This window comes from Pristiophorus japonicus, chromosome 8, assembly GCF_044704955.1.
Source record: "Pristiophorus japonicus isolate sPriJap1 chromosome 8, sPriJap1.hap1, whole genome shotgun sequence".
In the NCBI taxonomy this organism is placed as follows: domain Eukaryota; kingdom Metazoa; phylum Chordata; class Chondrichthyes; family Pristiophoridae; genus Pristiophorus; species Pristiophorus japonicus.
Genome location: NC_091984.1, coordinates 54391009 through 54415874, shown reverse-complemented (window position 1 = coordinate 54415874; position 24866 = coordinate 54391009). Strand labels below are relative to the sequence as shown.

Sequence of the window (24866 nt, the reverse complement as noted above, 5' to 3'; positions counted from 1 at the left end):
CTAGAAAGCAACAATACCATCAAAGACCCAAAGAGAAGAAAGGAAAGTGGAGGATGGGGCAATAGTTGCAGAGGACACATGCGTCGAGAATGGGTTTTGTGAAGAGGGACAACACCCAAGAAAAACAAACTGTTGCCGATGTCAGTCAGCATGTGGGCCGGTGAAAGGGATTTGAGTGGTGAAGAGATGAATTTGGAGGATCAGTGAGCAAGAAGTGAGTTACTTGGATGAGATGAGTTTGCAGAGGGTTTGGGGGAGGGGGGGGGGGGGGCAACAGGGAAAAGATGGGCAAGGAGCTGCAAAAAGACAGGGGTTCTATGCTAGAGTGGATAGGACATCCCTTGCTCCTGTATAGTGCTAAGCCAGTAGACGTTCTAATCATTAGGCATACACAGCTGGGCAATCAAATATCTACAAGGATACAATTGGATCATTGTTGTAAAGGTGCTTAGTGCTTCCAAAAATAAGGACTACACCAGCTTGACATTCAGTCCAAAAAGATCTGCAAAGAATTGCCAGCAGCAGAGCTTCACGTACTGCTTCTCCAATTGTGCAATAGTATTAATGCTTGAAACTTTGTCCCTTGTAAAGTTCAAATGCAGAGCTAATCACATGTTGAAACATTAGCTGGAGCGTGCATTAAGCTGTAGGATACTCCAGCACAATTTATTCTAATCTTTGTGACTGCAGCAACAAACACCACCAAACTCATTATGCATCTCTCCTTGCTACAGCTTCTCTGGCTGCATACCCCAACATACTGTGTACAGTTCTGTTTGCCATATCATTAAAAGGCACTGGAAAGGGTGCAAAAAATTACAAGGAGGATACCAGAACTGTGATGTTATAGCTATCAGGAAACGATGAACAGGCTGGAGGTCTCTTCTCTTGGAGAAGGTTGAGGGGTGACCCAATAAAAAGGTCTTTAAAATTATGAAAGACTAGACAAAGTGTTTCAACTTGTGGGAAAGAGCAAAACTAGAGGCCATTATAAGATAGTCACCAAGAAGTCAAATATGGAATTCAGAAGAAATTTCTTTACCCAGAGAGTGGTGAGAATTTGGAACTCTCGGTCAGAATAGTTGAAACAAATAGTACAGATGCAATTAAGGGGAAGCTGTATAAGCCTATGAGGGAGAAGGGAATAAGAGGGTTATGCTGACAGAGTTAGATGAGAAAGGATGGGAGACTAGAGTTGAGCATAAACGCCAGCATGGACTGGTTGGGCTGAATGGCGTGTTTCTGTGCTGTATATTCGATGTAATTCTGCGTAATAATCAATGGTTATGGAATGCCATGAATGCAACATAAATAGTTTCTAGCAATGATTCATCGTGTCGACTTGTTTTAATGGTGTAGTCCACTGATCGTTGTGATTAAATGCACTGCATGGTATGGATAAAGGCCAAAAAAGTCCAAAGTTCAATTCCTGCTATGTCAAGTCATTCTCAGCTGGGTATCTTCCAGGGATACTCCAACAGCATTCCACATACCTTCTTCTGGGGTTTTAGGGGGGAGCGTGGGGAGAAAGAGAAGAATCATACAGCGCAGAAGGAGGTCACTTAGCCCATCATACCTGTGCAGGCTCCTTGAAAGAGCTATCCAAATTAGTCCCACCCCCACAGCCCTGCAATTGTTTTCCTTTTCAAATGCATGTCCAATTCCCTTTCTAAAGTTACTATTGAATCTGCTTCCACCACCCTTTCAGGCAGTATATTTCAAATCATAACTTGTTGCATAAAAGTCTCTGGTTCTTTTGCCAATGATCATAAATCTGTGTCCTCTGGCAAATGACCCATCAACCAGTAGAAACAGATTCTCCTTATTCACTTTTATTGTAACCCTCTTAATTGTGAGCAGCTCATTAAATTTCCCCTTAATCGTCTATGCTCTACAGGAGAAAAATCCCAGCTTGTCCAGTCACTCCACATAACTGAAGTTCCTCATTGCTGAGAAGACAGGATAGATAACAAAAGTATAAGGGAAAATAATTCAGAGGTTATCCTCCTGAAAATACATCTGTAATTCTTTTATAAGGATTGCTGTGATACTTGGCAATACTTTGACAAGGTTCACACATGATGAATATCCATTTGGGGAAGGCCTTCTAAAGCTGCCACCCAATTTAACATTATTCAAATCTAAGTAACTGAATTCAAGAATGGCAGCAACACTAGGAGAAATAAACGTCACTTGTAGATGGCATTTAAACCACTTCCCAAAATATTATATGCAACTGTCAAAAATAATTGTTTCTTTGCTGTGCCATATTGAAGCAGTGGACAAAAGATGTACTCCAAATATAGGATACTGCATCAATGCTCTGGGAAATAAATCTACACAATGGTTAATTGATTAAATAAAAAGAGAACTTGTCAAAATGCGGTGAAAACAACACTGTTATCAGTAGCAAGATACAACAAATAGCTCCACTCGCAAGGCTGACCACAACACATTTGTGACTTTTGAGCTTAAATCAGTTATCATCGCACCATGGCTGACCCTATTCTTTTCTTCCAAGTTTATGGATGTCTTTGTAATCTACGCAAAGACAAACTGCAGTAAGGAAATAATTGTGTGAATATTATTCAGCCCGTTACCAAGACTAAATTGTCAAAACAGCAAAACCCTCAGTTTTTGTGAAAGCTCCAGAGCAACAGCTTCACCTTGAATCCAGCACAGCGCACAAAAAATACTTCTGAAATATATTCCTATACTGGGACCTGTTGAATTTTCAAATGGTCAATAATTTACATTAGCTAACCAACTTTTAATTGTAGCCACAGGATATACAAACAGCATCACTAGAGGGGTTTTTAAATAAAAGCAATCTTAAAACTGTCAATGAGACACACAGTTTGGGACAGACATTAACTTTTGCTTTATATTGTTATTATGCATTGCGTTACTACAGAGGCAACAATAACATTCTCTGCAAACACTGCTGGCTATGCAGTTTAACCAATCATTACACAACACAGGTAAAATATAATGGATTATTATGGGTAGCAGAGTGTTTAATGGGGTTCAGATGACAATTAACATACCACTCAAAATATTTTTGCACACTTTAAGATGCCATAGGCTGTACTCGGAACTCCTACATGGCAAGCGAGCCCCAGGTCGGCAGAGAAAATGTTTCAAGAACACCCTCAAAGCCTCCTTGATAAAGTGCAACATCCGCACAGACACCTGGGAATCCCTGGCCAAAGACTTCCCCAAGTGGAGGGAGAGCATCCGGGAGGGCACTGAGTAACTCAAGTCTCGTCGCTGAGAGCACGCAGAAAACAAGCGCAGGCAGCGGAAGGAGCATGCAGCAAACCAGTCTTCCCATCCACCCTTTCCTCCAACGACTATCTGTTCCACCTGTGACAGAGACTGTAATTCCCGTATTGGACTATTCAGTCACCTGAGAACTCACTTTTGGAGTGGAAGCAAGTCTTCCTCGATTTCAAGGAACTGCCTATGATGAAGATCAGCACCCTTTCAATTCAGTTAGAACTCTGCAACAGTAAAGTATCATGCTTCATTTCCAGCGTCACAAGGTATTCTACATTGAAATAAAATTTCCCATGTCAAAGTGTCCAAATTATTTTTTATTAATCTTATTATCTGAAATCTTACTATCTGAAATCTAAGTGCAATCTCTGAAACTTGAAGGCCACTTTATTTCGCTACAAGAATTATCACATTGTTGGGCAGCAAAATTACTGTTTACAACAATGGGACAGACACAGATGCCAGCACTCCACTCACAGTTCAGAGGTCACAGCAGAAAAGCAAACCTCGTAAATATCAACTGAACACATATCAACTTACTGCCACCTACATCTCATCTTTTAGACTAGATAGAATGCGGGTGTTGCTGAAAATTTCAACTTTTCTTGTCAAGTGACACAAAACATAACGTGATATAATTACCAGAACAAAGGTCGGAGGGACAAAGTGATCGACAATCTGCTAATATACAACCTTCGCCCACCCAAAAAATCTCTACAGCTTCTTGAAAATTGGAAAATTAAATTTAAAAAAATGCCAACATTAGATATTTAAACAGAAGTTGCCTTCATTACACCCGGTAACGTAGGACTTAAAAACATTCACCTTTTTTGTTGCTGAAATATTGAAATTCACAACAAATGTAAACATTCACAAACGGCGGAGGCGGCTATGGGCTCTCACTCGGGGCCTCTCAATTCACACTTCAGACACCAGAAAGCTTAATCACCCCTGACCCGCAACTCCGCCTCCACCACCTCCCTGATCCCAGTGTAAATAGGAAGCCAGTGACGCCCGGGCCCCGGCTCCTCGAGTGTGAACTGCGGCTGCCTATGTTACCCGATTGGAGAGTGCGGCTCGGCCCCCGGGCCCTGGACTGACTCCCGGAGGAGAACCGGACACAGCGCAATAAACAAACGGACCCTTTTCGCCAGCAGCCCAAACGGAGGGCCTTTAATCGAGGCTCCCAGGGACCCCACCCCCCCTGACTCGCTCTCACCTTACTGTTTCTTTATGTGTCCCAGCCCTTCCGGGGGTACTTTTGTCGCTGGGCTGCGCAACTGCTTCTCTCTGCCCGCGCCCACCGCACAGTCCAATACCAGCGGCCCTCGGCCACTCAGCAAGCGAGGAGCGAAGGTGGGCGGGGCACTCTACACCACGTGACCCAACCGCTTCTCCCCCCAAGCGGAGGGGGCGAAGGTGAGCGGGGCACTCTCCACCATGTGCCCCACCCGTTTCTCCACGCCCCCACGCGGGGCAATATACACCACGTGCCCCGCCCGTTTCTCCCAATATATGGAGCAACAAGAAGACCTCACTCTTCTTGCACTGGTTGATGGCTGGTGCCAGCACCAATTTAAATTTAAGTGGCATGTTCCCCCTTCCGAAAGGGGCACACAAAAAACCTAACATAATCAAAATTAAAAGGAAACTTAAATTCTATTCCCTGGTGGTGATGATGCACTTCAGTCCCTCCGATGCCCACCGGTCACGGAAGGCCTCAAGCGGGCCGATGGACTCCGCGTGCTCCATCTCCAGGGACACCCAGGCGCGAACATAGCCGCAGAAGGGAGGTAGGCAATCGGGCCAAACGACCGCCCGCTGCCTGGACCTGGTAATGGCTACCTTCGCCAGGCCCCGGAGCAATCCTACGAGGAGATCTTCTGACTTGCCTGTTCAACCCCCCACACTGGTTGATCAAAGATCAGAGTATGGGACTGAAGTGCAACTGAAAATTGAGGAGCAACCCCTTCAAGTAACAGGATTGTCTTCTTATGCACTGGTTAATGGCTTGTGTCATCACCAATTTAGAGGGAAGCATGTTTCCCCTTCTTAAAGGGGAACAATCCCCAAAAATTGTAACAACCAAAATTAAAAGGAAACTTAATAAATTAAATCAGAATTTTATTCCCCGGAATGGTGATGCACTCCAGCCCCTCCGGTGCCCACCGGTAAGAGTTGAGAGCTTGCGCGAGCCAACAAGTTCGGTGGAATCGTGCGGCAGTAAAATAAAGTGACGAGCAGGAAAGGAGCGGGGCTCCACAGCGCCCTGCAGAGAGGGAACTGTTAGAGCAATGAGGGCTGTTGTTGGGCGTTAGGCCCCAAGGCCCAGCTGTGGGCCAGAAGTGTTAATATATTGTGAAAATGTTAGGAATGTCCTTTCTTTTAACTCCAGTCTGAAAGCAGCAACTGACAGTGGGATACAATTCCACAGGCACCAGCACCCATACAATACCTTGCCTTCCTGTTGATCATTATTGTGTTGCATTGTTGGAGGCACCATCTTTCAGGTGAAATCTTAAATCAAAGCCCTGTCTATCTTCTTAGGTGGTCATAAAGATGTCCCATGATATTATTGGAAGAAGATGTTAAGCATTCTCCTAATATTCTGGCCAACATTCCTAACTCAACCAATACCACCAAAAGCAGATAATGGCCCAGAAAGGTCTCACAAGTTCCGGGATTCTGCATGTGTTGCGCATGTGCATAACCCAGAACTTGCGATCTGCCAAGGTATGCCTTAACAGATCTACTGAACCAAGCGTAAAATCGCTTTCTCTGACGCAAATGTCCACAAAACTCTTACGGCTGAGAAAAGCATGCGTAGTGTTTGCTTTCACCAGCGTAAGGGTTAATATAAATCTTAAATGCACAAACATTTAAAATTACTTTATGCAAATTTTGGCCAGGGTTAAAATCTTTAAAAATACTTTTCAAAAATTTAATTTTTTATTGTATTCTATGTATTGAAGGCACTTTTAATTAAATTTAAAAATGGGAACATTTATTTTTTATTAAAGTTGTCTAAATTCTGTAATTATTTGGGGATTCCATTCCTTGTCATTAGAGGATTCAATTCGGAAATGACAGCAATGGAATCCTCCTTTCTCAGTGGAGGACTTGGCCCACGCAATCCCAGGAGTGCTTCCGAACCACCTGCATCCCTGGGATCATCGGGCCTTTACACAGGCGTACACATACATAGCGGCATTTCAAAAATAATCCATTCGGTGGAAAGCAATTTGGGATGGCCTTTGCTATATCAATGCAAGTTATTTTTTCATTCATTTTTTGGAGTCGAAGGTAGGGTGCAGATTGAAACATATTTTGTTATACATACTTCTCATCAAGATTTAAGAACATAAGAAATAGGAGCAGGAGAAGGCCATTTGGCCTCTTGAGCCTGCTCCACCATTTAATAAGATCATGGCTGATCTGATCATGGACTTAGCTCCATGTCTCTGCCCGCTCCCCATAACCCTTTAATCCCTTATCGCTCAAAAATCTGACTATCTCCGCCTTAAATATATTCAATGACCCAGCCTCCACAGCTCTCTGGGGCAGAAATTCCATAGATTTACAACCCTCTGAAAGAAGAAATTTCTCCTCATCTCAGTTTTAAATGGGCAGCCCCTTATTCTAAGACTATGTCCTCTAGTTTTAGTTTCGCCTATGAGTGGAAATATCTTCTCTGCATCCACCTTATTGACCCCCCTCATTATCTTATAAGTTCTAATAAGATCACCTCTCATTCTTCTGAACTCCAATGTGTATAGGCCCAACTTACTCAACCTATCAACCTAGTGATCCTTCTGTGAACGGCCTCCAATGCAAGTATATCCTTCCTTAAATATGGAGACCAAAACTGTACGCAGTACTCCAGGTGTGGCCTCACCAGTACCCTGTACAGTCGTAGCAGGACTTATCTGCTTTTATACTCCATCCCCCTTGCAATAAAGGCCAACATTCAATTTGCCTTCCTGATTACTTGCTGTACCTTCATACTAACTTTTCGTGTTTCATGCACAAGGATCCCCAGGTCTCCCTGTACTGCAGCACTTTGCAATTTTTCTCCATTTAAATTATAATTTGCTTTTCTATTATTTCTGCCAAAGTGGATAACCTCACACATTTTCCCACATTATACTCCATCTGCCAAATTTGTGCCCACTCACTTAGCCTGTCTATATCCCTTTGCAGATTTGTTGTGTCCTCCTCACAATTTGCTTTCCTACCCATCTTTGTATCATCAGCAAACTTGGCGACATTACACTCAGTTCCTTCATCCAAGTCATTAATATTGATTGTAAATAGTTGAGAACCCAGCACGATCCCTGCGGCACCTGTTTGCCAACCGGAAAATGACCCATTTATCCCGACTCTCTGTTTTCTGTTAGTTAACCAATCCTCTATCCATGCTAATATATCATATTTCATGTACATTTACAGATTATATCATTTTTGACATATCCCCATTACATTATGTAGAATCCACATTTACATATTGCAACTGTCAGTTGCTGAATATAAGAAATTTTATATACAAGATGGCAATCGACTTGGGAGAGAGACGTCAGAACCTTGTTCCACAGAGTCATCTAGTAGCTAGAGTCTACAATTACATTGTGACAATTGAAATAGTACAATTGAATGGATGACATTGACAAAAAAGCTTGACCAAAATTAGTGATTGCAAAAAGTAAGATTTGTGGGCAGGCAGCTATGCCCTATAAAACATTTTTAATAATACTAGTGGATCTCCTGTGACATTGCACATTGCGTGTCAGAAAATATGGTCCTCTCTAATTGTTTCGCCTTCATTTGCTGTTTTGTCTTTTTTTCTTCTGCTTCTGTCTCTCTTTCTCTCTTCTATTTCTGTCTCCCTAACTTTTTTTCTCTCCATCCTCTTCTGCTTCTCTCTCATTTGTATTTCTTTTAGATGGGTGTTGGTGGGCAGTGGGGAAGGAGGAATTGACAGCTGCAGGTTACTTTTCCAGCAGAGATTGCAAGGAAACTGTGTTCCCCAATCTTATTCCCTACCCCATTGCCAATGCCCCCTCACTAATTTTTAAAGATATCAAATTAGAATGAGGAAAGACATTTGCTTCTATCTGTTGGTCTCTTTCGTTGTCTCGGGTATCAGCAACAACAACAACAACTTCTATTAATATAGCGCCTTTAACATAGTAAAACGTCCCAAGGCGCGTTACAGCAATGTTATAAGAAAAAAATTAACACCAAGCCACATAAGAAATTAGGGCAGATGACCAAAAGCTTGGTCAAAAAGGTAGGTTTTATGAAGCATCTTAAAGGAGGAAAGAGATTTAGAGAGGTGGAGAGGTTTAGGGAAGGTGTTCCAGAGCTTAGGACCTAGGCAGCTGAAGGCACAGCCATAAAAGGTTGAGCAATTATAATTAGGGATGCTCATAAGGGCAGAATTTGAGGAGCGCAGATATCTCGGGGGCGGGGGGGGGTGGGCGCGGTTGTGGAGCTGGAGGAGATTACAGAGATGTTGTGTATGGAGAAAGAGTCAGACTGAACACTGTGAGCTCAAAGTGAAGTGCGACCTCAGTCTTTTATTGCAGGTCTCCAGAGTGCCTCTCCAACCTGTAAAGCCTCCTTAAATACCTGTGCTCCCAAGGGATTATGGGATTCCTTGGGACGCCAGGGGATGAACCCTCTGGTGGCTGTACATAATAAATACAAGTTTACATATGTAACAACACTCCCCCCCAAAGTCTATAGTGTAACTATTTACAATGTGAGTCGATCTGGTGCCCTTCTTGTCCTGGTTGATCGTCTCGGTATGAAAGCTGGTATTGTTGAATCATTTGTTAGGCCTTCGCTGGGCTGCTGTGCAGCTGGCCTTGCTGGGCTGCCTGCTGTGTTGGGCACTGCTGGGCTGCTGTGGATGATGGGTTCGGCTTCATGATCAATCGTAGTGCCGGTTGCCACTAATGTGTATGTTGGGGGATCAAAAAAGGTCGGGTCCAAAGTGGATTGCTCAGGATAGTCTGTGAATCTAAGTTTGATTTGGTCCAAGTGTTTTCGATGAATGAGTCCATTTGAAAGTTTGACCCGAAACATCCTGCTCCCCTCTTTGGCCACGACAGTGCCGGGAAGCCACTTGGGACCTTGTCCATAATTTAATACAAATACAGGATAATTGATTTCAATCTCGCGTGACACATTTGCGCTATCATGGTAAGCACGTTGTTGAAGCCGCCTGCTCTGTATCTGTTCATGTAGATCAGGGTGAACTAACGAGAGCCTTGTCTTAAGTACACTTTTCATGAGCAGTTCAGCAGGTGGGATCCCAGTGAGTGAGTGGGGTCTTGTGCGGTAACTAAGCTGGACTCGGAATAGGTGAGTTTGCAGTGAGCCTTCAGTTACTCTCTTCAAGCCTTGCTTGATGGTTTGCACTCTGCCTGACCATTGGACACTGGTTTAAATGGGGCAGATGTGACATGTTTGATCCCGTTGCGGGTCATGAATTCTTTGAACTCAGCACTGGTAAAACATGGTCCATTGTCGCTCACCAGGACATCGGATAAGCCGTGAGTGGCAAACATGGCCCGCAGGCTTTCAGTATAAGCAGCGGACGTGCTAGCCGACATTATCTCACATTCAATCCACTTGGAATATGCGTGAACAATCACAAGGAACATTTTACCCAAGAATGGGCCTGTATAGTCGACGTGTACCCTAGACCATGGTTTGGAGGACCAAGACCATAAACTTAGCGGTGCCTCCCTGGGTACATTGCTTAACTGCGAGCATGTATTACATCTGTGAATGCAGGACTCTTAAGTCCGCATCGATACCGGGCCACCATACGTGGGATCTGGCTATCGCTTTCATCATTACGATGCCTGGGTGGGTACTGTGGAGGTCATTGATGAAGATGTCTCTGCCCTTCTTGGGGACCACTACTCGATTGCCCCACAGAAGGCAGTCTGCCTATATAGACATTTCATCTTTGCACCGCTGGAATGGCTTTATCTCTTCCTGCATTTCCAGTGGGACACTGGACCAGCTCCCGTGAAGTACACAGCTTTTGACTAGAGATAATAAGGGGTCCTGGCTTGTCCAGATTTTGATCTGCTGGGCAGTGACGGGTGATTGCTCACTCTCAAATGCTTCCATAACCATGGCTAGATCTGCGGGCTCCGCCATTTCCACCCCCATGGTGGACAATGGCAGCCTACTGAGATCATCGGCGCAGTTTTCTGTGTCTGGCCTGTGGCAGATGGCGGACAACGTGAGCGCCCATCTCTGGATGCGGGCCGATGCGTTGGTATTTATCCCTTTACTCTCGGTAAACAGGGATATGAGTGGCTTATGGTCAGTTTCCAATTCGAATTTTAGCCCAAACAGGTATTGATGCATTTTCTTTACCCCATAGACACACGCTAACGCTTCTTTCTCAATCATGCTGTAGGCTCTCTCAACCTTAGACAGACTCCTAGATGCATAAGCAACCGGTTGCAGTTTCCCGAAATCATTAGCTTGTTGCAATACTCACCCGACGCCATATGATGACGCATCACATGCTAGTACCAAACACTTACATGGATCATACAGCACAAGCAAAGTGTTTGGGCATAATAGTTTTCTCACTTTTACAAAGGCATTTTCTTGGCTTTTGCCCCAAACCCAGTCGCCCCCTTTTTGTAGTAAGACATGCAGTGTTTCTAACAGTATGCTGAGACCCGGAAAGAAGTTACCAAAGTAGTTCAAGAGTCCCAGAAACGATCGCAGCTCCGTCACGTTCTGTGGCCTTGGTGCGTTCTCGATTGCCTCCGTCTTCGCGTTGGTGGGCCTGATGCCGTTCGCCGCAATCCTCCTTCCCAAGAACTCCACTTCAGGCGCCAGGAAAACGCACTTCGAGCGTTTTAACCTGAGCCCTACGCGGTTGAGTCGACTAAGAACCTCCTCCAGGTTCTGCAGGTGCTCGACTGTGTTCCGACCTGTGACCAAGATGTCGTCTTGGAAGACCACGGTGTGCGGGACCGACTTCAGTAAACTTTTCATGTTTCTTTGGAATATCGCCGCCGCTGATCGGATTCCAAATGGGTATCTGTTATAAACAAAAAGACCTTTGTGCGTGTTAATGCAGGTGAGGGCCTTCGATGATTCTTTCAGTTCCTGCGTCATGTACGCTGAAGTCAGATCCAGCTTCGTGAACGGTTTTCCTCCCGCCAGCATTGCAAAGAGGTTATTGGCCTTTGGTAGTGGGTATTGGTCCTGCAGGGAGAAACGATTGATAGTTACTTTGTAATCACCACAGATTTTGACAGTGTCGTCTCCCTTGAGGACTGGGACAATAGGACTGGCCCACTCGCTGAACTCGATCGGTGAAATGATGCCCTCTCTTTGCAGCCGGTCAAGCTCGATCTCTACCCTTTCTCTCATCATGTACGGTACTGCTCTCGCATTGTGATGGATGGATCGCGCCCCCGGAATTAGGTGGATCTGCACTTTTGCTCCTTGGAATTTCCCGATGCCTGGTTCGAACAGCGAAGGAAATTTGTTTAAGACCTGGGCACACGAAGTGTCGTCAGCGGGCGATAGCGCTCGGACGTTGTCCCAGTTCCAGCGTATCTTTCCCAGCTAGCTCCTGCCGAGCAGCGTGGTACCATCACCCGGTACCACCCAGAGTGGTAGCTTGTGCACCGCTCCATCGTAGGAGACCTTTACGGTAGCACTGCCAATTACAGGAATCAGTTCTTTTGTGTAAGTTCTTGGTTTCGTGCGAACTGGAGTTAAAACTGGCCTTGAGGCCTTGTTGCACCACAAACTTTCGAATGTCTTTTTGCCCATGATGGACTGGCTTGCGCCCGTGTCCAGCTCCATTGACACCGGGAGTCCATTTAGTTCAACATTCAGCATTACCGTGGGACAATTCGTGGTGAATGTGTGCACCCCATGTATCTCTGCCTCCTCGATCTGAGGCTCTGGTTCACCGTGATCCTCTGTGGATCTGTCCTCCTCTGCAACATGGTGGTTTGCAGGTTTAACAGTCTTTGCAGCTCGCCTGCACACTCGTTGGAGGTGTCCCATTGTTCCACAGCCCTTGCAAACGTACTCTTTGAATCAGTATGAATGGAAACGATGATCACCCTCGCAGCGCCAACAAGGTGTTAATGGCCTTGCATTCATCACCCTTGATGTTGAGACATCTGCGGACGTGTAGCTGCAGCCCTGTATGTTACATTTCGAAAACAACATCACTTTGTTCACAGTATTTATAGCAGCACTTGTGTGCTGAGAGATTTGCTTCGTATTGTCACTGGTGACAATGAACGCCTGGGCTATCGCTATGGCCTTACTCAAGATTGGGGTCTCGACAGTCAAAAGTTTGCGAAGTATGGTTTTGTGGCCAGTGCCAAGTACGAAAAAGTCTCTGAGCATGTGCTCCAAATGTCCTTCAAATTCGCAATGTCCTGCAAGGCGTCTGAGCTCGGTGACATAACTCGCCACTTCCTGGCCTTCAGACCTTTTGTAGGTGTAGAACCGGCACCTCGCCACCAGAATGCTTTCCTTCAGGTTCAAATGCTCTCGGAACAGTGTGCACAAATTGTCGTACAATTACTCAGTGGGTTTCGCTGGATTGAGCAGATTCTTCATGAGGCCATATGTTGGTGCCCCACAGACGGTGAGGAGGATCGCCCTTCATTTGGCAGCGCTCTCTTCCCCATCGAGCTCGTTGGCCATGAAATATTGGTCGAGTCGCTCCACAAAAGTTTCCCAATCATCTCCCTCCAAGAATTTCTCCAGGATTCCCACTGTTCTCTGCATCTTTGGGTTCACTATCTGTATCTCGCCGCCAGTTGTTGTATATGGAGAAAGAGTCAGACTGAACACTGTGAGCTCAAAGTGAAGTGTGACCGTAGTCTTTTATTGCAGGTCTCGAGAGTGCTTCTCCAACCTGTGAAGCCTCGTTAAATACCTGTGCTCCCAAGGAATTATGGGATCCCTTGGGACACCAGGGGATGAGTACAAGTTTACATATATAACAAGAGATAGAGAGGGTCGAGGCCATGAAAGGATGTGCAAACAAGGATGAGAATTTTGAAATTGTGGCATTGCTTAATCCGGAGCCAATGTAGCTCAGCGGGCATTGGGGTGATGGGTGAACGGGACTTGGTGCAAGTTAGAGCACGGGCAGATGAGTTTTGGGTGACTTCAATTTTACGTAGGGTAGAATGTAGGAGGCCAGCCAGGAGTGCATTGGAATAGTCAAGTCTAGAGGTAACAAAGGCATGGATGAGGGTTTCAGCAGCAGATGAGCTGAGGCAAAGGCGGAGATGGGCAATGCTGAGGAGGTGGAAATAGGCCGTCTTAGTTATACCACGGATATGTAGCAGGGGCAGAAACCTGATTGGAGAGATTCAAACATAGGGTTCATTTCTAGAGGGATAGAATTGAAAAGCAGGGAATTCATATTAAACTTGTATCGAATCTGGGTTAGATCACACTTGGAGTACTGTGCACAGTTCTGGTCTCCATATTACAAAAAAGACGAAGCTGTAAAACAGGATTCACAAAGATGATGCCAGAACTGAGAGGTTAGAACTATCAGGAAAGACTGAACAGGCTGGGCCTTGTTTCCTGGAAAAGAGAAGGCTAAGGGGTGACTTGAGAGAGGTTTCTAAGATAATGAAAGAGTTTGTTCGGGTAGACGTGGAGAAAATGTTTCCACGAGAGCCCATAAATATAAGATAGTCACTAATAAATCCTATCACTAATAAACCCGACCTGCCCTCTGGCCTCTGATCTCCCCCCTGCTCCACTTCTTGATCCCTTGACACTATTCCCACCAAACTGCTGACCACCCAACTTCCTTTTCTGGTTCCTATGTTCCTCATCATATGTCCCTCGGAATCGAGGAAGACTTGCTTCCACTCTTAAAATGAGTCCTTAGGTGGCTGAACAGTCCAATACGAGAGCCACAGTCCCTGTCACAGGTGGGACAGATGGTCGTTGAGGGAAAGGGTGTGCAGGGAGCCTGGTTTGTTGCACACTCTTTCCGCTACCTGCACTTGATTTCTGCATGCTCTCAGCGAGGTGCTCAGCGGCCTCCCGGATGCACTTCCTCCTTGTACGGCAGTCTTTGGCCAGGGACTCCCAGGTGTCAGTGGGGATGTTGCACTTTATTAGGGCGGCTGTGAGGGTGTCCTTGTAACGTTTCCTCTGCCCATCTTTGGCTCGTTTGCCGTGAAGGAGTTCCGAGTAGAGCGCTTGCTTTGAGAGTCTCGTGTCTGGCATGTGAACAATGTGGCCTGCCCAGTGGAGCTGATCAAGTGTGGTCAGTGCTGGGGATGTTGGCCTGGTCGAGGACGCTAATGTTGGTACGTCTGTCCTCCCAGGGGATTTGTAGGATCTTGCGGAAACATCGTTGGTGGTATTTCTTCAGCGACTTGAGATATCTACAGGACATGGTCCATGTCTCTGAGCCATGCAGGAGGGCGGGTATTACTACAGCCCTGTAGACCATGAGCTTTGTGACAGATTTGAGGGCCTGGTCTTCGAACACTCTTTTCCTCAGGCGGCCGAAGGCTGCACTGGCGCACTGGAGGCGGTGTTGAATCTCGTCATCAATGTCTGCTCTGGTTGATAAGAGGCCGCCCAATCATCAAGATCCACGGCGCGGCCCTGGTCAACGTGGACCATTTCCCATACCATGTTAACTGACATTGTTAACGGTTCTCTTTTCTCTGAAACTGTCCCCCTCTCCCTCTAATCTGCCGTCACCCCTCTCCTCAAAAAAACAACCCTTGACCCCACCATCTTTGCAAACTACCGCCCCATCTCCAACCTCCTTTTCCTCTCCAAAGTCCTTGAACGTGTTGTCGTCTCTCAAATCCATTCCCATCTTTCCTGCAACTCCATGTTTGATTCCCTCCAATCAGGTCTCTGCCCCAGCCACTGTACCAAAACAGCTCTCATCAAAGTCACAAATGACATCCTTTGTCACTGTGACAAAGGTAAACTATCCCTTCTCGTCCTTCTTGACTTGTCTGCAGCCTTTGACACGGTTGACCACTCCATCCTTCTCCAACGCCTCTCCGCTGTCGTCCAGCTGGGTGAGACTGCACTCACCTAGTTCCATTCTTATCTGTCTAATAGTTGCCAGAGAATCACCTGCAACAGCTTCTCCACCTGTTCCTGCATTGTTGCCTCTGGTGTCCCCCAAGGATCTATCCTATTGCTCATCTACTTGCTGCCCCTTGGCGACATCATCCGGAAACACATTTCCTCATGTACACAGATGACAACCAGGTCGACCTCATCACCACTTCTCTCGACCCTTCCAGGGTCTCTAACTTATCAGACTGCTTGTCCAACATCCAGTTCTAGATGAGCAGAAATTTTCTCCAATTTTTAAAAAATTATTTCATCGGATGTGGGCGTCGCTGGCAAGGCAGTATTTATTGCCCATCCCTAATTGCCCCTGAGAAGATGGTGGTGAGCCGCCTTCTTGAACCACTGCAGTCCATGTGGTGAAGGTACTCCCACAGTGCTGTTAAGGAGAGAGTTCCAGGATTTTGACCCAGTGACGATGAAGGAACGGCGAAATACTTCTAAGTCAGGATGGTGTGTGCTGTTGAATGTCAAGGGGTGGTGGTTAGACTCTCGCTTGTTGGAGATAGTCATTGCCTGGCACTTGTGTGGCACGAATGTTATTTGCCACTTATCAGCCCAAGCCTGAATGTCGTCCAGGTCTTGCTGCATGCTGGCATGGACTGCTCCATTATCTGAGGAATTGCGAATGGCACTGAACACTGTGCAATCATCAGCGAACATCCTCCCTTCTGACCTTATGATGGAGGGAAGGTCATTGATGAAGCGGCTGAAGATGGTTGGGCCTAGGACACTGCCCTGAGGAACTCCTGCAGCGATGTCCTAAAGCTGTGATGATTGATCTCCAACCACCACAACCATCTTTCTTTGTGCTAGGTATGACTCCAGCCAGTGGAGAGTTTTCCCTCTGATTCCCATTGACTTCAGTTTTACTCGGGTTCTTTCATGCCACACTCGGTGAAATGCTGCCTTGATGTCAAGGGCAGTCACTCTCACCTCACCTCTGAAATTGAGCACTTTTGTTCATGTTTGGACCAAGGCTGTTATGACGTCTAGAGCCAAGTGGTCCTTGCGGAACCGAAATTGAGCATCGATATGCAGGTTATTGGTGAGTAAGTGCCGCTTGATAGCACTGTTGACGTCACCTTCCATCACTTTGCTGATGATTGAGGGTAGACTTATGGGGTGGTAATTGGCCGGATTGGATTTGTCCTGCTTTTTGTGGACAGGATATACCTGGGCAGTTTTCCACATTGTCGAGTAGATGCCAGTGTTGCAGCTATACTGGAATAGCTTGGCTAGGGGCACGGCTCGTTCTGGAGCACAAGTCTTCAGCGCAATAGCCGGGATGTTGTTGGGGCCCATAGCCTTTGCTGTACCCAGTGCGCTCAACCGTTTCTTGATATCACATGGAGTGAATCGAATTGGCTGAAGACTAGCTTCTGTGATGATGGCGACCTCAGGAGGAAGCCGATATGGATCATCCACTCGGCACATATGTAAACACTTCCCAATTAAATATTGGGAATACCGAAGCTATTGTTTTCAGTCCCCACCACAAACTACGTTCCATAGCCACTGACTCCATCCTTCTCCCTAACATCTGTCTGAGGCTGAACCACACTGTTGGCACCCTTGGTTTCATATTTGAGTCTTAAAAGAGCTTCTGGCCACATATCTGCCACAGAACTCAGACCACCTATATCCACCTGCATAATATCGCCCGTTTCCGCCCATTGCCTCAGCTCATCCGCTGTTGAAACCCTCATCCATGCCTTTGTTACCTCTTGACTTGACTATTCAAATGCACACCTGGCTAGCCTCCCACATTCTACCCTACATAAACTTGAGGTCATCCAAATCTCGGCTGCCTGCGTCCTAACTCGCACCAAGTCCCGTTCACTCATCACCCCTGTGCTGACTTACTTTGGCTCCCGGATAAGCAATGTCTTGATTTCAATACTCTCATCCTTGTTTTCAATTCCTTTCATGGCCTCATTGCTCCCTATCTCTGTCATCTCCTCCAGCCCCACAACCCCCGAGATATCTGTGCTCCTCTAATTCTACACTCTTGAGCATCCCTGATTATAATCAGAAGGCTGTGCCTTCTGTTGCCTAGTCCCTAAATTCTAGAATTCCCTGCCTACACTTCTCTGCCTCTCTACCTCTCTCCCCTCCTTGAAGACGCTCCTTAAACCTGCTTCTTTGACTAAACTATTGGTCACCTGCCCTCATTTCTCCTGATATGGCTCGGTGTCAAATTTTTTGTCTGTTAAGCGTCTTGGGATGCTTTACTACATTAAAGGCGCTATATTAATACAAGTTGTTGTTGTAGCTCCAGACCCCGATCTCCCCTCTGACCTTCGATCTTCCTACCGTCGATCTTCCTACCGCCGCCCCTCCCATCCCCGCCCCCCCCACCGGCTTTCTGACTGCGGCCTGGTGCCAAAGGCTAACCTGCCTATCAGCTAGCCAGTCTCTCAATCTGGCTGGCTGCATTCAGGAAATGGAAATTCATCAGGACCTCAGGGAAACCTGTTCTTCCTGGTTCCTGATCACAAAATTGCCCCACCCACCCCCACCGCCACACCCCGCTCCCTCCTCACCTCTGAGATAAGATCGTGGATGATATAACTGGATGTGATATCCTGGGAGTGGCAAAAAACAGATCAAAACCCAGGTAAATTTGGAAGGGAAAAGATCTGGGAAATTCCTTTCCGAGCCCCTTTGGTGATCAAAACTAGCCTGGCCCTAGATACGCTATGCAGTATCTACCTTTTGTAAGTGATCTCCACCCCAGCCAGAAACTGGTCCAGCTCTCGCTTGAAGGAATTCAGCAAATCGGCGCCCACTACATGAGCAGAGAGCCTGTTCCAGAGGGCTACTATTCTCTGGGAATTAAACTGTGAGAGTCAGACACGGAGACACAGATTCAAAATAGTAAAAGTTACATTTACATGTAAGTATCATGTATCTCACACGACTGTATAGAACTGTATCTTACCATGCTATACATGACTGTAATTAGATATGACCTGTAACCACAAGCATACTTTACTACCAGGTGTGCACTTGCAGGAGACACTGCATACCTGTTCCACACAGGTATATAAAGGCAGGTTTCAGGCAAGTGAGGCACTCGAGAGCTGTGAAATAAAGGTGCAGGTCCAGAGTGACCTTGACTTCAACATGTGCCTCATGTAAGTCTGTACTGCAGGGTCAGGACTTTACAGTGGCGATGAGTTACGGGATCACAGAATCCACAGAATGGCTACCAATGGCTCAGATGAGAAATACAATGCTGGAGGCAATTGGGAGGACTTTATAGAAAGGCTCCAGCAAAGCTTTGTAACCAAAGACCGGTTGGGCGACGATAAGGCAGACAAGAGAAGAGCCCATCTCTTGACCAGCTGTGGCTCGAAAACATACGCCTTAATGAAGGATCTGCTGGCACCCAAGAAACCAGCGAGCTAGTCGTTTGAGGAGTTGAGCACACTGGTGAGAGACCACCTGAAGCCAGCGAGCAGCCTACACATGGCCAGACACAGGTTCTACAACTGCAGACGCTGTGTGGGCCAGAGCATACCCGACTTTGTGGCGGAACTTCGGAGGCTGGTTAGTTTATGTGAGTTCTCCGATGAACTAAGGAGAGAAGTACTGAGAGACTTTTTTATTGAAGGAATAGGCCACGCAGGCATATTCTGAAAGCTTATAGAGACCAAGAACTTGACCCTAGAGGCAGAAGCACTGGTTGCACAGACATTCTTGGCAGGAGAAGAAGAAACGAGGTTGATCTATACTGCGGGTACGACAACTAACAAAACATCGGAACAAGGAGTTCACAGCGTGAAACAAGCCGCTACCCCCATACACAGGCAAAGGCAGGAGAGCAGGCCTTCAACAGCAGGCAGTGGCGCCAGAAGCCATCAAGGGCCACAAGAACGGCCGTTCACACCTCATCAACCCACAATGTGAGCAATCAATTACAGACTGAGAGAAGCTCAAGAGAGATCAGCCAGACGCAGTTCATCCTTTGGAAACAATGGAAGCGGTCTGTGCTGGAGATGTGGGGGAAGGCACTCAACAAGGGGGTGTCAATTTCAGCATGCTGTTTGCAGAAACTGCAACTATACAGGGCATCTGGCTTGCATGTGCAGAAAAACAGCAGCTCGGCTGGTATACGAATCGGAAGGGTCGGAAAGCGGGCCAGAAGACGGTGGGGACGGTGCCCGGGACGCCGATGTACAGCGGGTCAACACGATCAATGTCCACTGTTCTTACAACAAGACGCCTCCAATAATGATGAGGGTCCTACTCAACGGGATACCCGTGAACATGGAACTGGACATGGAAGCTAGTCAATCGCTCATGAGCGTCCAACAATTTGAACAGCTGTGGCCGCACAAAAGCAACAGATCAAAACTCACAAGGATCGACACCAAACTAAGGACCTATACCAAAGAAATCGTCCCAGTCCTCGGCAGCGTCATGCTCTCAGTCACACACAAAGGGATGGTGAACTGACTTCCCCTGTGGATTGTCCCCGGAGATCACCCAGCACTGTTGGGGAGAAGATGGCTGGCAAAACTAAATTGGAAATGGGATGATGTTCACGCCATGTCGTCAGAGGAACGGACCTCCTGCTCAACAGTTCTAAGTCATTTTGAACATCTCTTTCAGCCAGGTGTGGGCACCTTCAAAGGGCCAAAGTTAAAATCTACATCACACAGGATGCCAGACCGGTCCATCACAAGGCTAGAGCTGTGCCTTATGTGATGAGGGAAAAGATTGAACATGAACTGGACCGGCTTCTGCGGGGAGGCATTATCTCACCCGTGGAATTTAGCGACTGGGCAAGTCCCATCGTCCCCGTCATGAAGCCTGGTGGATCCATACGAATCTGTGGGGATTACAAGTCTACCATAAACAGAGTCTCCCTACAGGATCAATACCTGCTGCCCAGAGCGGAGGACCTATTTGCCACATTGGCTGGAGGAAAACTTTTCTCGAAACTAGATCTCACATCTGCATACATGACGCAAGAACTGACCGAAGAGTCTAAGCTGCTCACCACCATCAACACACATCGAGGCCTTTTTGTGTACAATCGATGCCCATTTGGCATCAGGTCGGCAGCTGCTATATTCCAGCGCAACATGGAGAGTCTGCTCAAGTCCATCCCGAGGACGGTTGTGTTTCAAGATGACATACTCATCACGGGCAGGGACACCGACTCCCATCTCCGCAATTTGGAGGAAGTACTAAGTTGATTGGATCGGTTAGGCCTAAAAGTTAAGAAATCCAAGTGTCTGTTTCTCGCGCCCGAGGTTGAATTTTTGGGCAGAAGGATTGCCGCTGATGGAACCCGCCCAACAGAATCCAAAACTGAAGCAATTCGTCTGGCACCCAGGCCCAGGAATGTCTTGGAACTGCGCGCCTTTCTCGGGCTACTCAATTACTTTGGGGACTTTATGCAGAACTTGAGCAGGCTGCTGGAGCCTCAGAAAGGGGTGCGATTGGTTTTGGAGGGACGCCCAAGAACGCGCCTTCAATAAGGCACGCAACCTTCTGTGTTCCAACAGTGTTTTAGCATTTTTTGACCCAAGTAAAAAGCTAGTTCTTACACGTGATGCGTCAGCGTACGGGGTCGGGTGCGTTTTACAGCATGTCAATGATGTGGGTAAATTACAACCCATTGCTTATGCCTCCAGGTCACTTTTGCGGGCGGAGCGCGGGTACGGTATGGTTGAGAAGGAGGCGCTTGCGTGCGTGTACGGTGTCAAAAAGATGCACCAATACCTTTTCGGGACCAAGTTCGCGTTACAAACCGACCACAAACCCCTCACGTCCCTGCTATCCGAGTGCAAGCCAATAAACGCCAACGCCTCGGCGCGCATTCAGCGGTGGGCACTCATGTTAGCGTCTTACGACTACACAATAAGGCACAGACCAGGCACAGACAACTGTGTCGATACACTTAGCAGGCTACCCCTGGCGACCACGGAAGGGTCCGACGAACAGGACTGTGAGATGGTCATAGCAATCAATGCCTTTGAATTCACAGGTTCGCCCATGACAGCTCACCAAATCAGAGCCTGGACGACCAGCGACCCCACGTTATCCTTCGTCAAAAGATGTGTTTTAACTGGTGACTAGGCAGAGGCTCGCGATGCCTGCCCCGAGGAGATCAAACCTTTCCATAGGCGCATGCATGAACTATCACTATAGGCAGACTGCCTGATATGGGGCAGCCGAGTAGTTATGTCCTTGCGAGGCAGAGAGGCATTTGTCCGGGAGCTCCACCGCGAGCACCCGGGGATCGTCCTTATGAAGGCCATAGCCAGATCCCACGTCTGGTGGCCTGGCATTGACGCGGACTTGGAGCTCTGCGTCCGGCAGTGCACCATTTGTGCCCAACTCAGCAATGACCCCAGGGAGGCCCCCCTAAGCCCCTGGCCCTGGCCCACCAAACCGTGGTCGCGGGTGCATGTAGACTATGCGGGCCCATTCATGGGCAAAATGTTCCTCGTAGTCGTTGATGCATTTTCAAAGTGGATTGAGTGCACCATTTTAAACTCGAGCACCACCTCCACCACTGTGGAGAGTCTTAGAACCATGTTTGCAACGCACGGAATCCCTGACATATTGGTCAGTGATAATGGTCCGTGCTTCACCAGCGCAGAATTTCAAGATTTTATAGTTGACCACGGCATAAATCACGTTAAGACGGCACCATTCAAGCCGGCCTCCAATGGCCAGGCGGAGCGAGCAGTGCAAATCGTTAAACAAGGAATGCTAAAAATCCAAGGTTCCATGCTGCAGAGCCGCTTGTTGCGACTGCTGCTGGCATACACATCTCGTCCGCATCCGTTGACTGGGGCTCCCCCCGCGCAACTATTGATGATACGGATCTTAAAGGCTAGGCTCTCGTTAATCCTCCCAGACATGCATGAAATTGTTGAGGCAAAGCGCCGGAAGCTTACTGAGTACCATGACCGAAATTCGAGAGAGAGGTGGAATGAGATAGAGGATAAAGTGTTTGTGCTAAACTATGGCAGGGTTCCCAAATGGCTTGCAGGGACAGTAACAGGCAAGGAAGAAAACAGGGTACTGGTTGTACAAATGGACAATGGCCAAATCTGCCGGAGGCATGTAGACCAAGTCAAAAGTAGATTCACCAACAACACTGCAGAACCAGAGGCAGACTACAATGTGGAACTCACACCACACCTGGTGGACAGACAGAGGGAACAACCTGAGGAAAGGGCAGTCTCAACAGACAGCCAAGGCGAGATACCATCAATCATACTGAATGAAACAGACAGCCCAGGCGAGATTCCAGCAATCACACCAAAAGAAAAATAGGCACCAAGGCAAACAACTGAACCACAACTAAGACGCTCCACGCGAGAGCGTAGACCACTTGAGAGATTGAATCTATAAAGACTATAAGACCTTGGGGGAGGGTGATGTCATGTATCTCACACTACTGTATATAACTGTATCTTACCATGCTATACATGACTGTAACTAGATATAAGAACATAAGAATTAGGAACAGGAGTAGGCCATCTAGCCCCTCGAGCCTGCTCCGCCATTCAACAAGATCATGGCTGATCTGGCCGTGGACTCAGCTCTACTTACGCGCCCGCTCCCCGTAACCCTTAATTCCCTTATTGGTTAAAAATCTATCTATCTGTGATTTGAATACATTCAATGAGCTAGCCTCAACTGCTTCCTTGGGCAGAGAATTCCACAGATTCACAACCCTCTGGGAGAAGAAATTCCTTCTCAACTCAGTTTTAAATTGGCTCCCCCGTATTTTGAGGCTGTGCCCCCTAGTTCTAGTCTCCCCGACCAGTGGAAACAGCCTCTCTGCCTCTATCTTGTCTATCCCTTTCATTATTTTAAATGTTTCTATAAGATCACCCCTCATCCTTCTGAACTCCAATGAGTAAAGACCCAGTCTACTCAATCTATCATCATAAGGTAACCCCCTCATCTCCGGAATCAGCCGAGTGAATCGTCTCTGTACCCCCTCCAGAGCCAGTATATCCTTCCTTAAGTAAGGTGACCAAAACTGCATGCAGTACTCCAGGTGCAGCCTCACCAATACCCTATACAGCTGCATAAGGACCTCCCTGCTTTTGTACTCCATCCCTCTCGCAATGAAGGCCAACATTCCATTTGCCTTCCTGATTACCCGCTGCACCTTCAAACTAACTTTTTGGGATTCATGCACAAGAGGCCGCGTTGCCTAATGGATAAAGCGTCTGACTTCGATTATAACCGCGAAGTTATCAGAAGATTGCAGGTTTGAGTCCTGCCGCGGTCAACTGAGCTTGCTGCGTGAAATTTTGCCACAGTGTTCCGTAGTGTAGTGGTTATCACGTTTGTCTAACACGCGAAAGGCCCCCGGTTCGAAACCGGGCGGTAACATTGGTTCTCCCACTATTTGTCGGGGACTTGTCCTGGAGGGTGGTGCACGGAGCAGTGCCGTGCAATAAATTTTTAAGCCGGTTCACGGGCTCCCAGGCCGCCTGCAATTTCTGCGGTCTGGAAGAGTCCGTGTTCCATGTTTTTATTGAGTGCACGAGGTTGCAGCCCCTGTTCTGTTATTTAAAGGGGCTGCTCCTGAAATTCTGGCTGTACTTCAGTCCCACACTCCTGATCTTCGGGCACCCTGTGCGGAGGAGAGCGGGTAGGTCCGAGGGCCTCCTCGTAGGACTGCTCCTGGGCACGGCCAAGGGGACCATCAGCCGGTCCAGGCAGCGGGCGGTCGAGGGGGTCGTTCAGCCAGACTGCCTGCCTCTCTTCCGTGCATACGTCCGGTCCAGGGTGTCCTTGGAGATGGAGCACGCGGTGTCCACCGGTACGCTCGCGGCCTTCCGCGAGAGGTGGGCACCGGAGGGACTGGAGTGCATCATCACGCCCGGCAACCAAATTTTAATTTGATTTTATGTTTTTAAGTTAATTTGTTTTAATTGCCGGTGCTTTTAGTGTCCCCCTCCCCTTTTATAGGGGGCACTTGGAGAAAAATATGTTTTTGTGCCCAAAAAAAAAACAAAAAAATACCACAAAAAAATAAAAGGGCCTGTAAATGTTTGGTGTTTCCCCCATATCGGGGGGGCACAGTTTAATGTTTTTTGTTTACTCCCAAAAAGAGTTTCATGCACAAGGGCCAATGGTGGAGCAGTGGTGGCGTGGCCTATTCAGTTGGAGCTGAGCTGCAGTGAGGGAAGGAGCTACCTGCTTTGCGCCTGCCTAGGAAGGCCTGGAGAGCCCTGAGACCAGCCCAGGAAGAGAAGGAGAGAAGGGGCTTTCTACAATTCGAATCCATCTGAAGGGAGAGGAGGGGAGCTGCAAATTCAACCACCTTATTGCTGCTACAGAGAGTTGGAGAGAGAGGAAAAAGAACACCATCCAGTGTGGAAGGAGGGAGAAACTTCAACAACCAAAGGTGGGTGTGTTTTGATGCATTCCCCCGAAAAGACTTTGTT

At 47.3% G+C, this 24866-nt stretch overlaps 1 protein-coding gene and 1 non-coding gene across 2 annotated transcripts in view; one reads left to right on the top strand and one right to left on the bottom strand.

Annotated features, from left to right (window-relative positions):
* LOC139268527 (dual specificity testis-specific protein kinase 2-like) overlaps positions 1 to 4643 on the bottom strand; it is a 117320-nt gene extending 112677 nt beyond the window's left edge. The window contains exon 1 of the mRNA XM_070886799.1: positions 4499 to 4643. The gene's annotated coding sequence lies outside the window, so the exon portion shown is untranslated. The remainder of the gene's footprint in view (positions 1 to 4498) is intronic.
* A 19088-nt stretch (positions 4644 to 23731) lies between these two features.
* On the top strand, positions 23732 to 23805 carry trnav-aac (transfer RNA valine (anticodon AAC)). The gene has a single exon. It is a non-coding gene; the product is annotated as a tRNA-Val (tRNA).
* The last annotated feature ends 1061 nt before the right edge of the window (positions 23806 to 24866 follow it).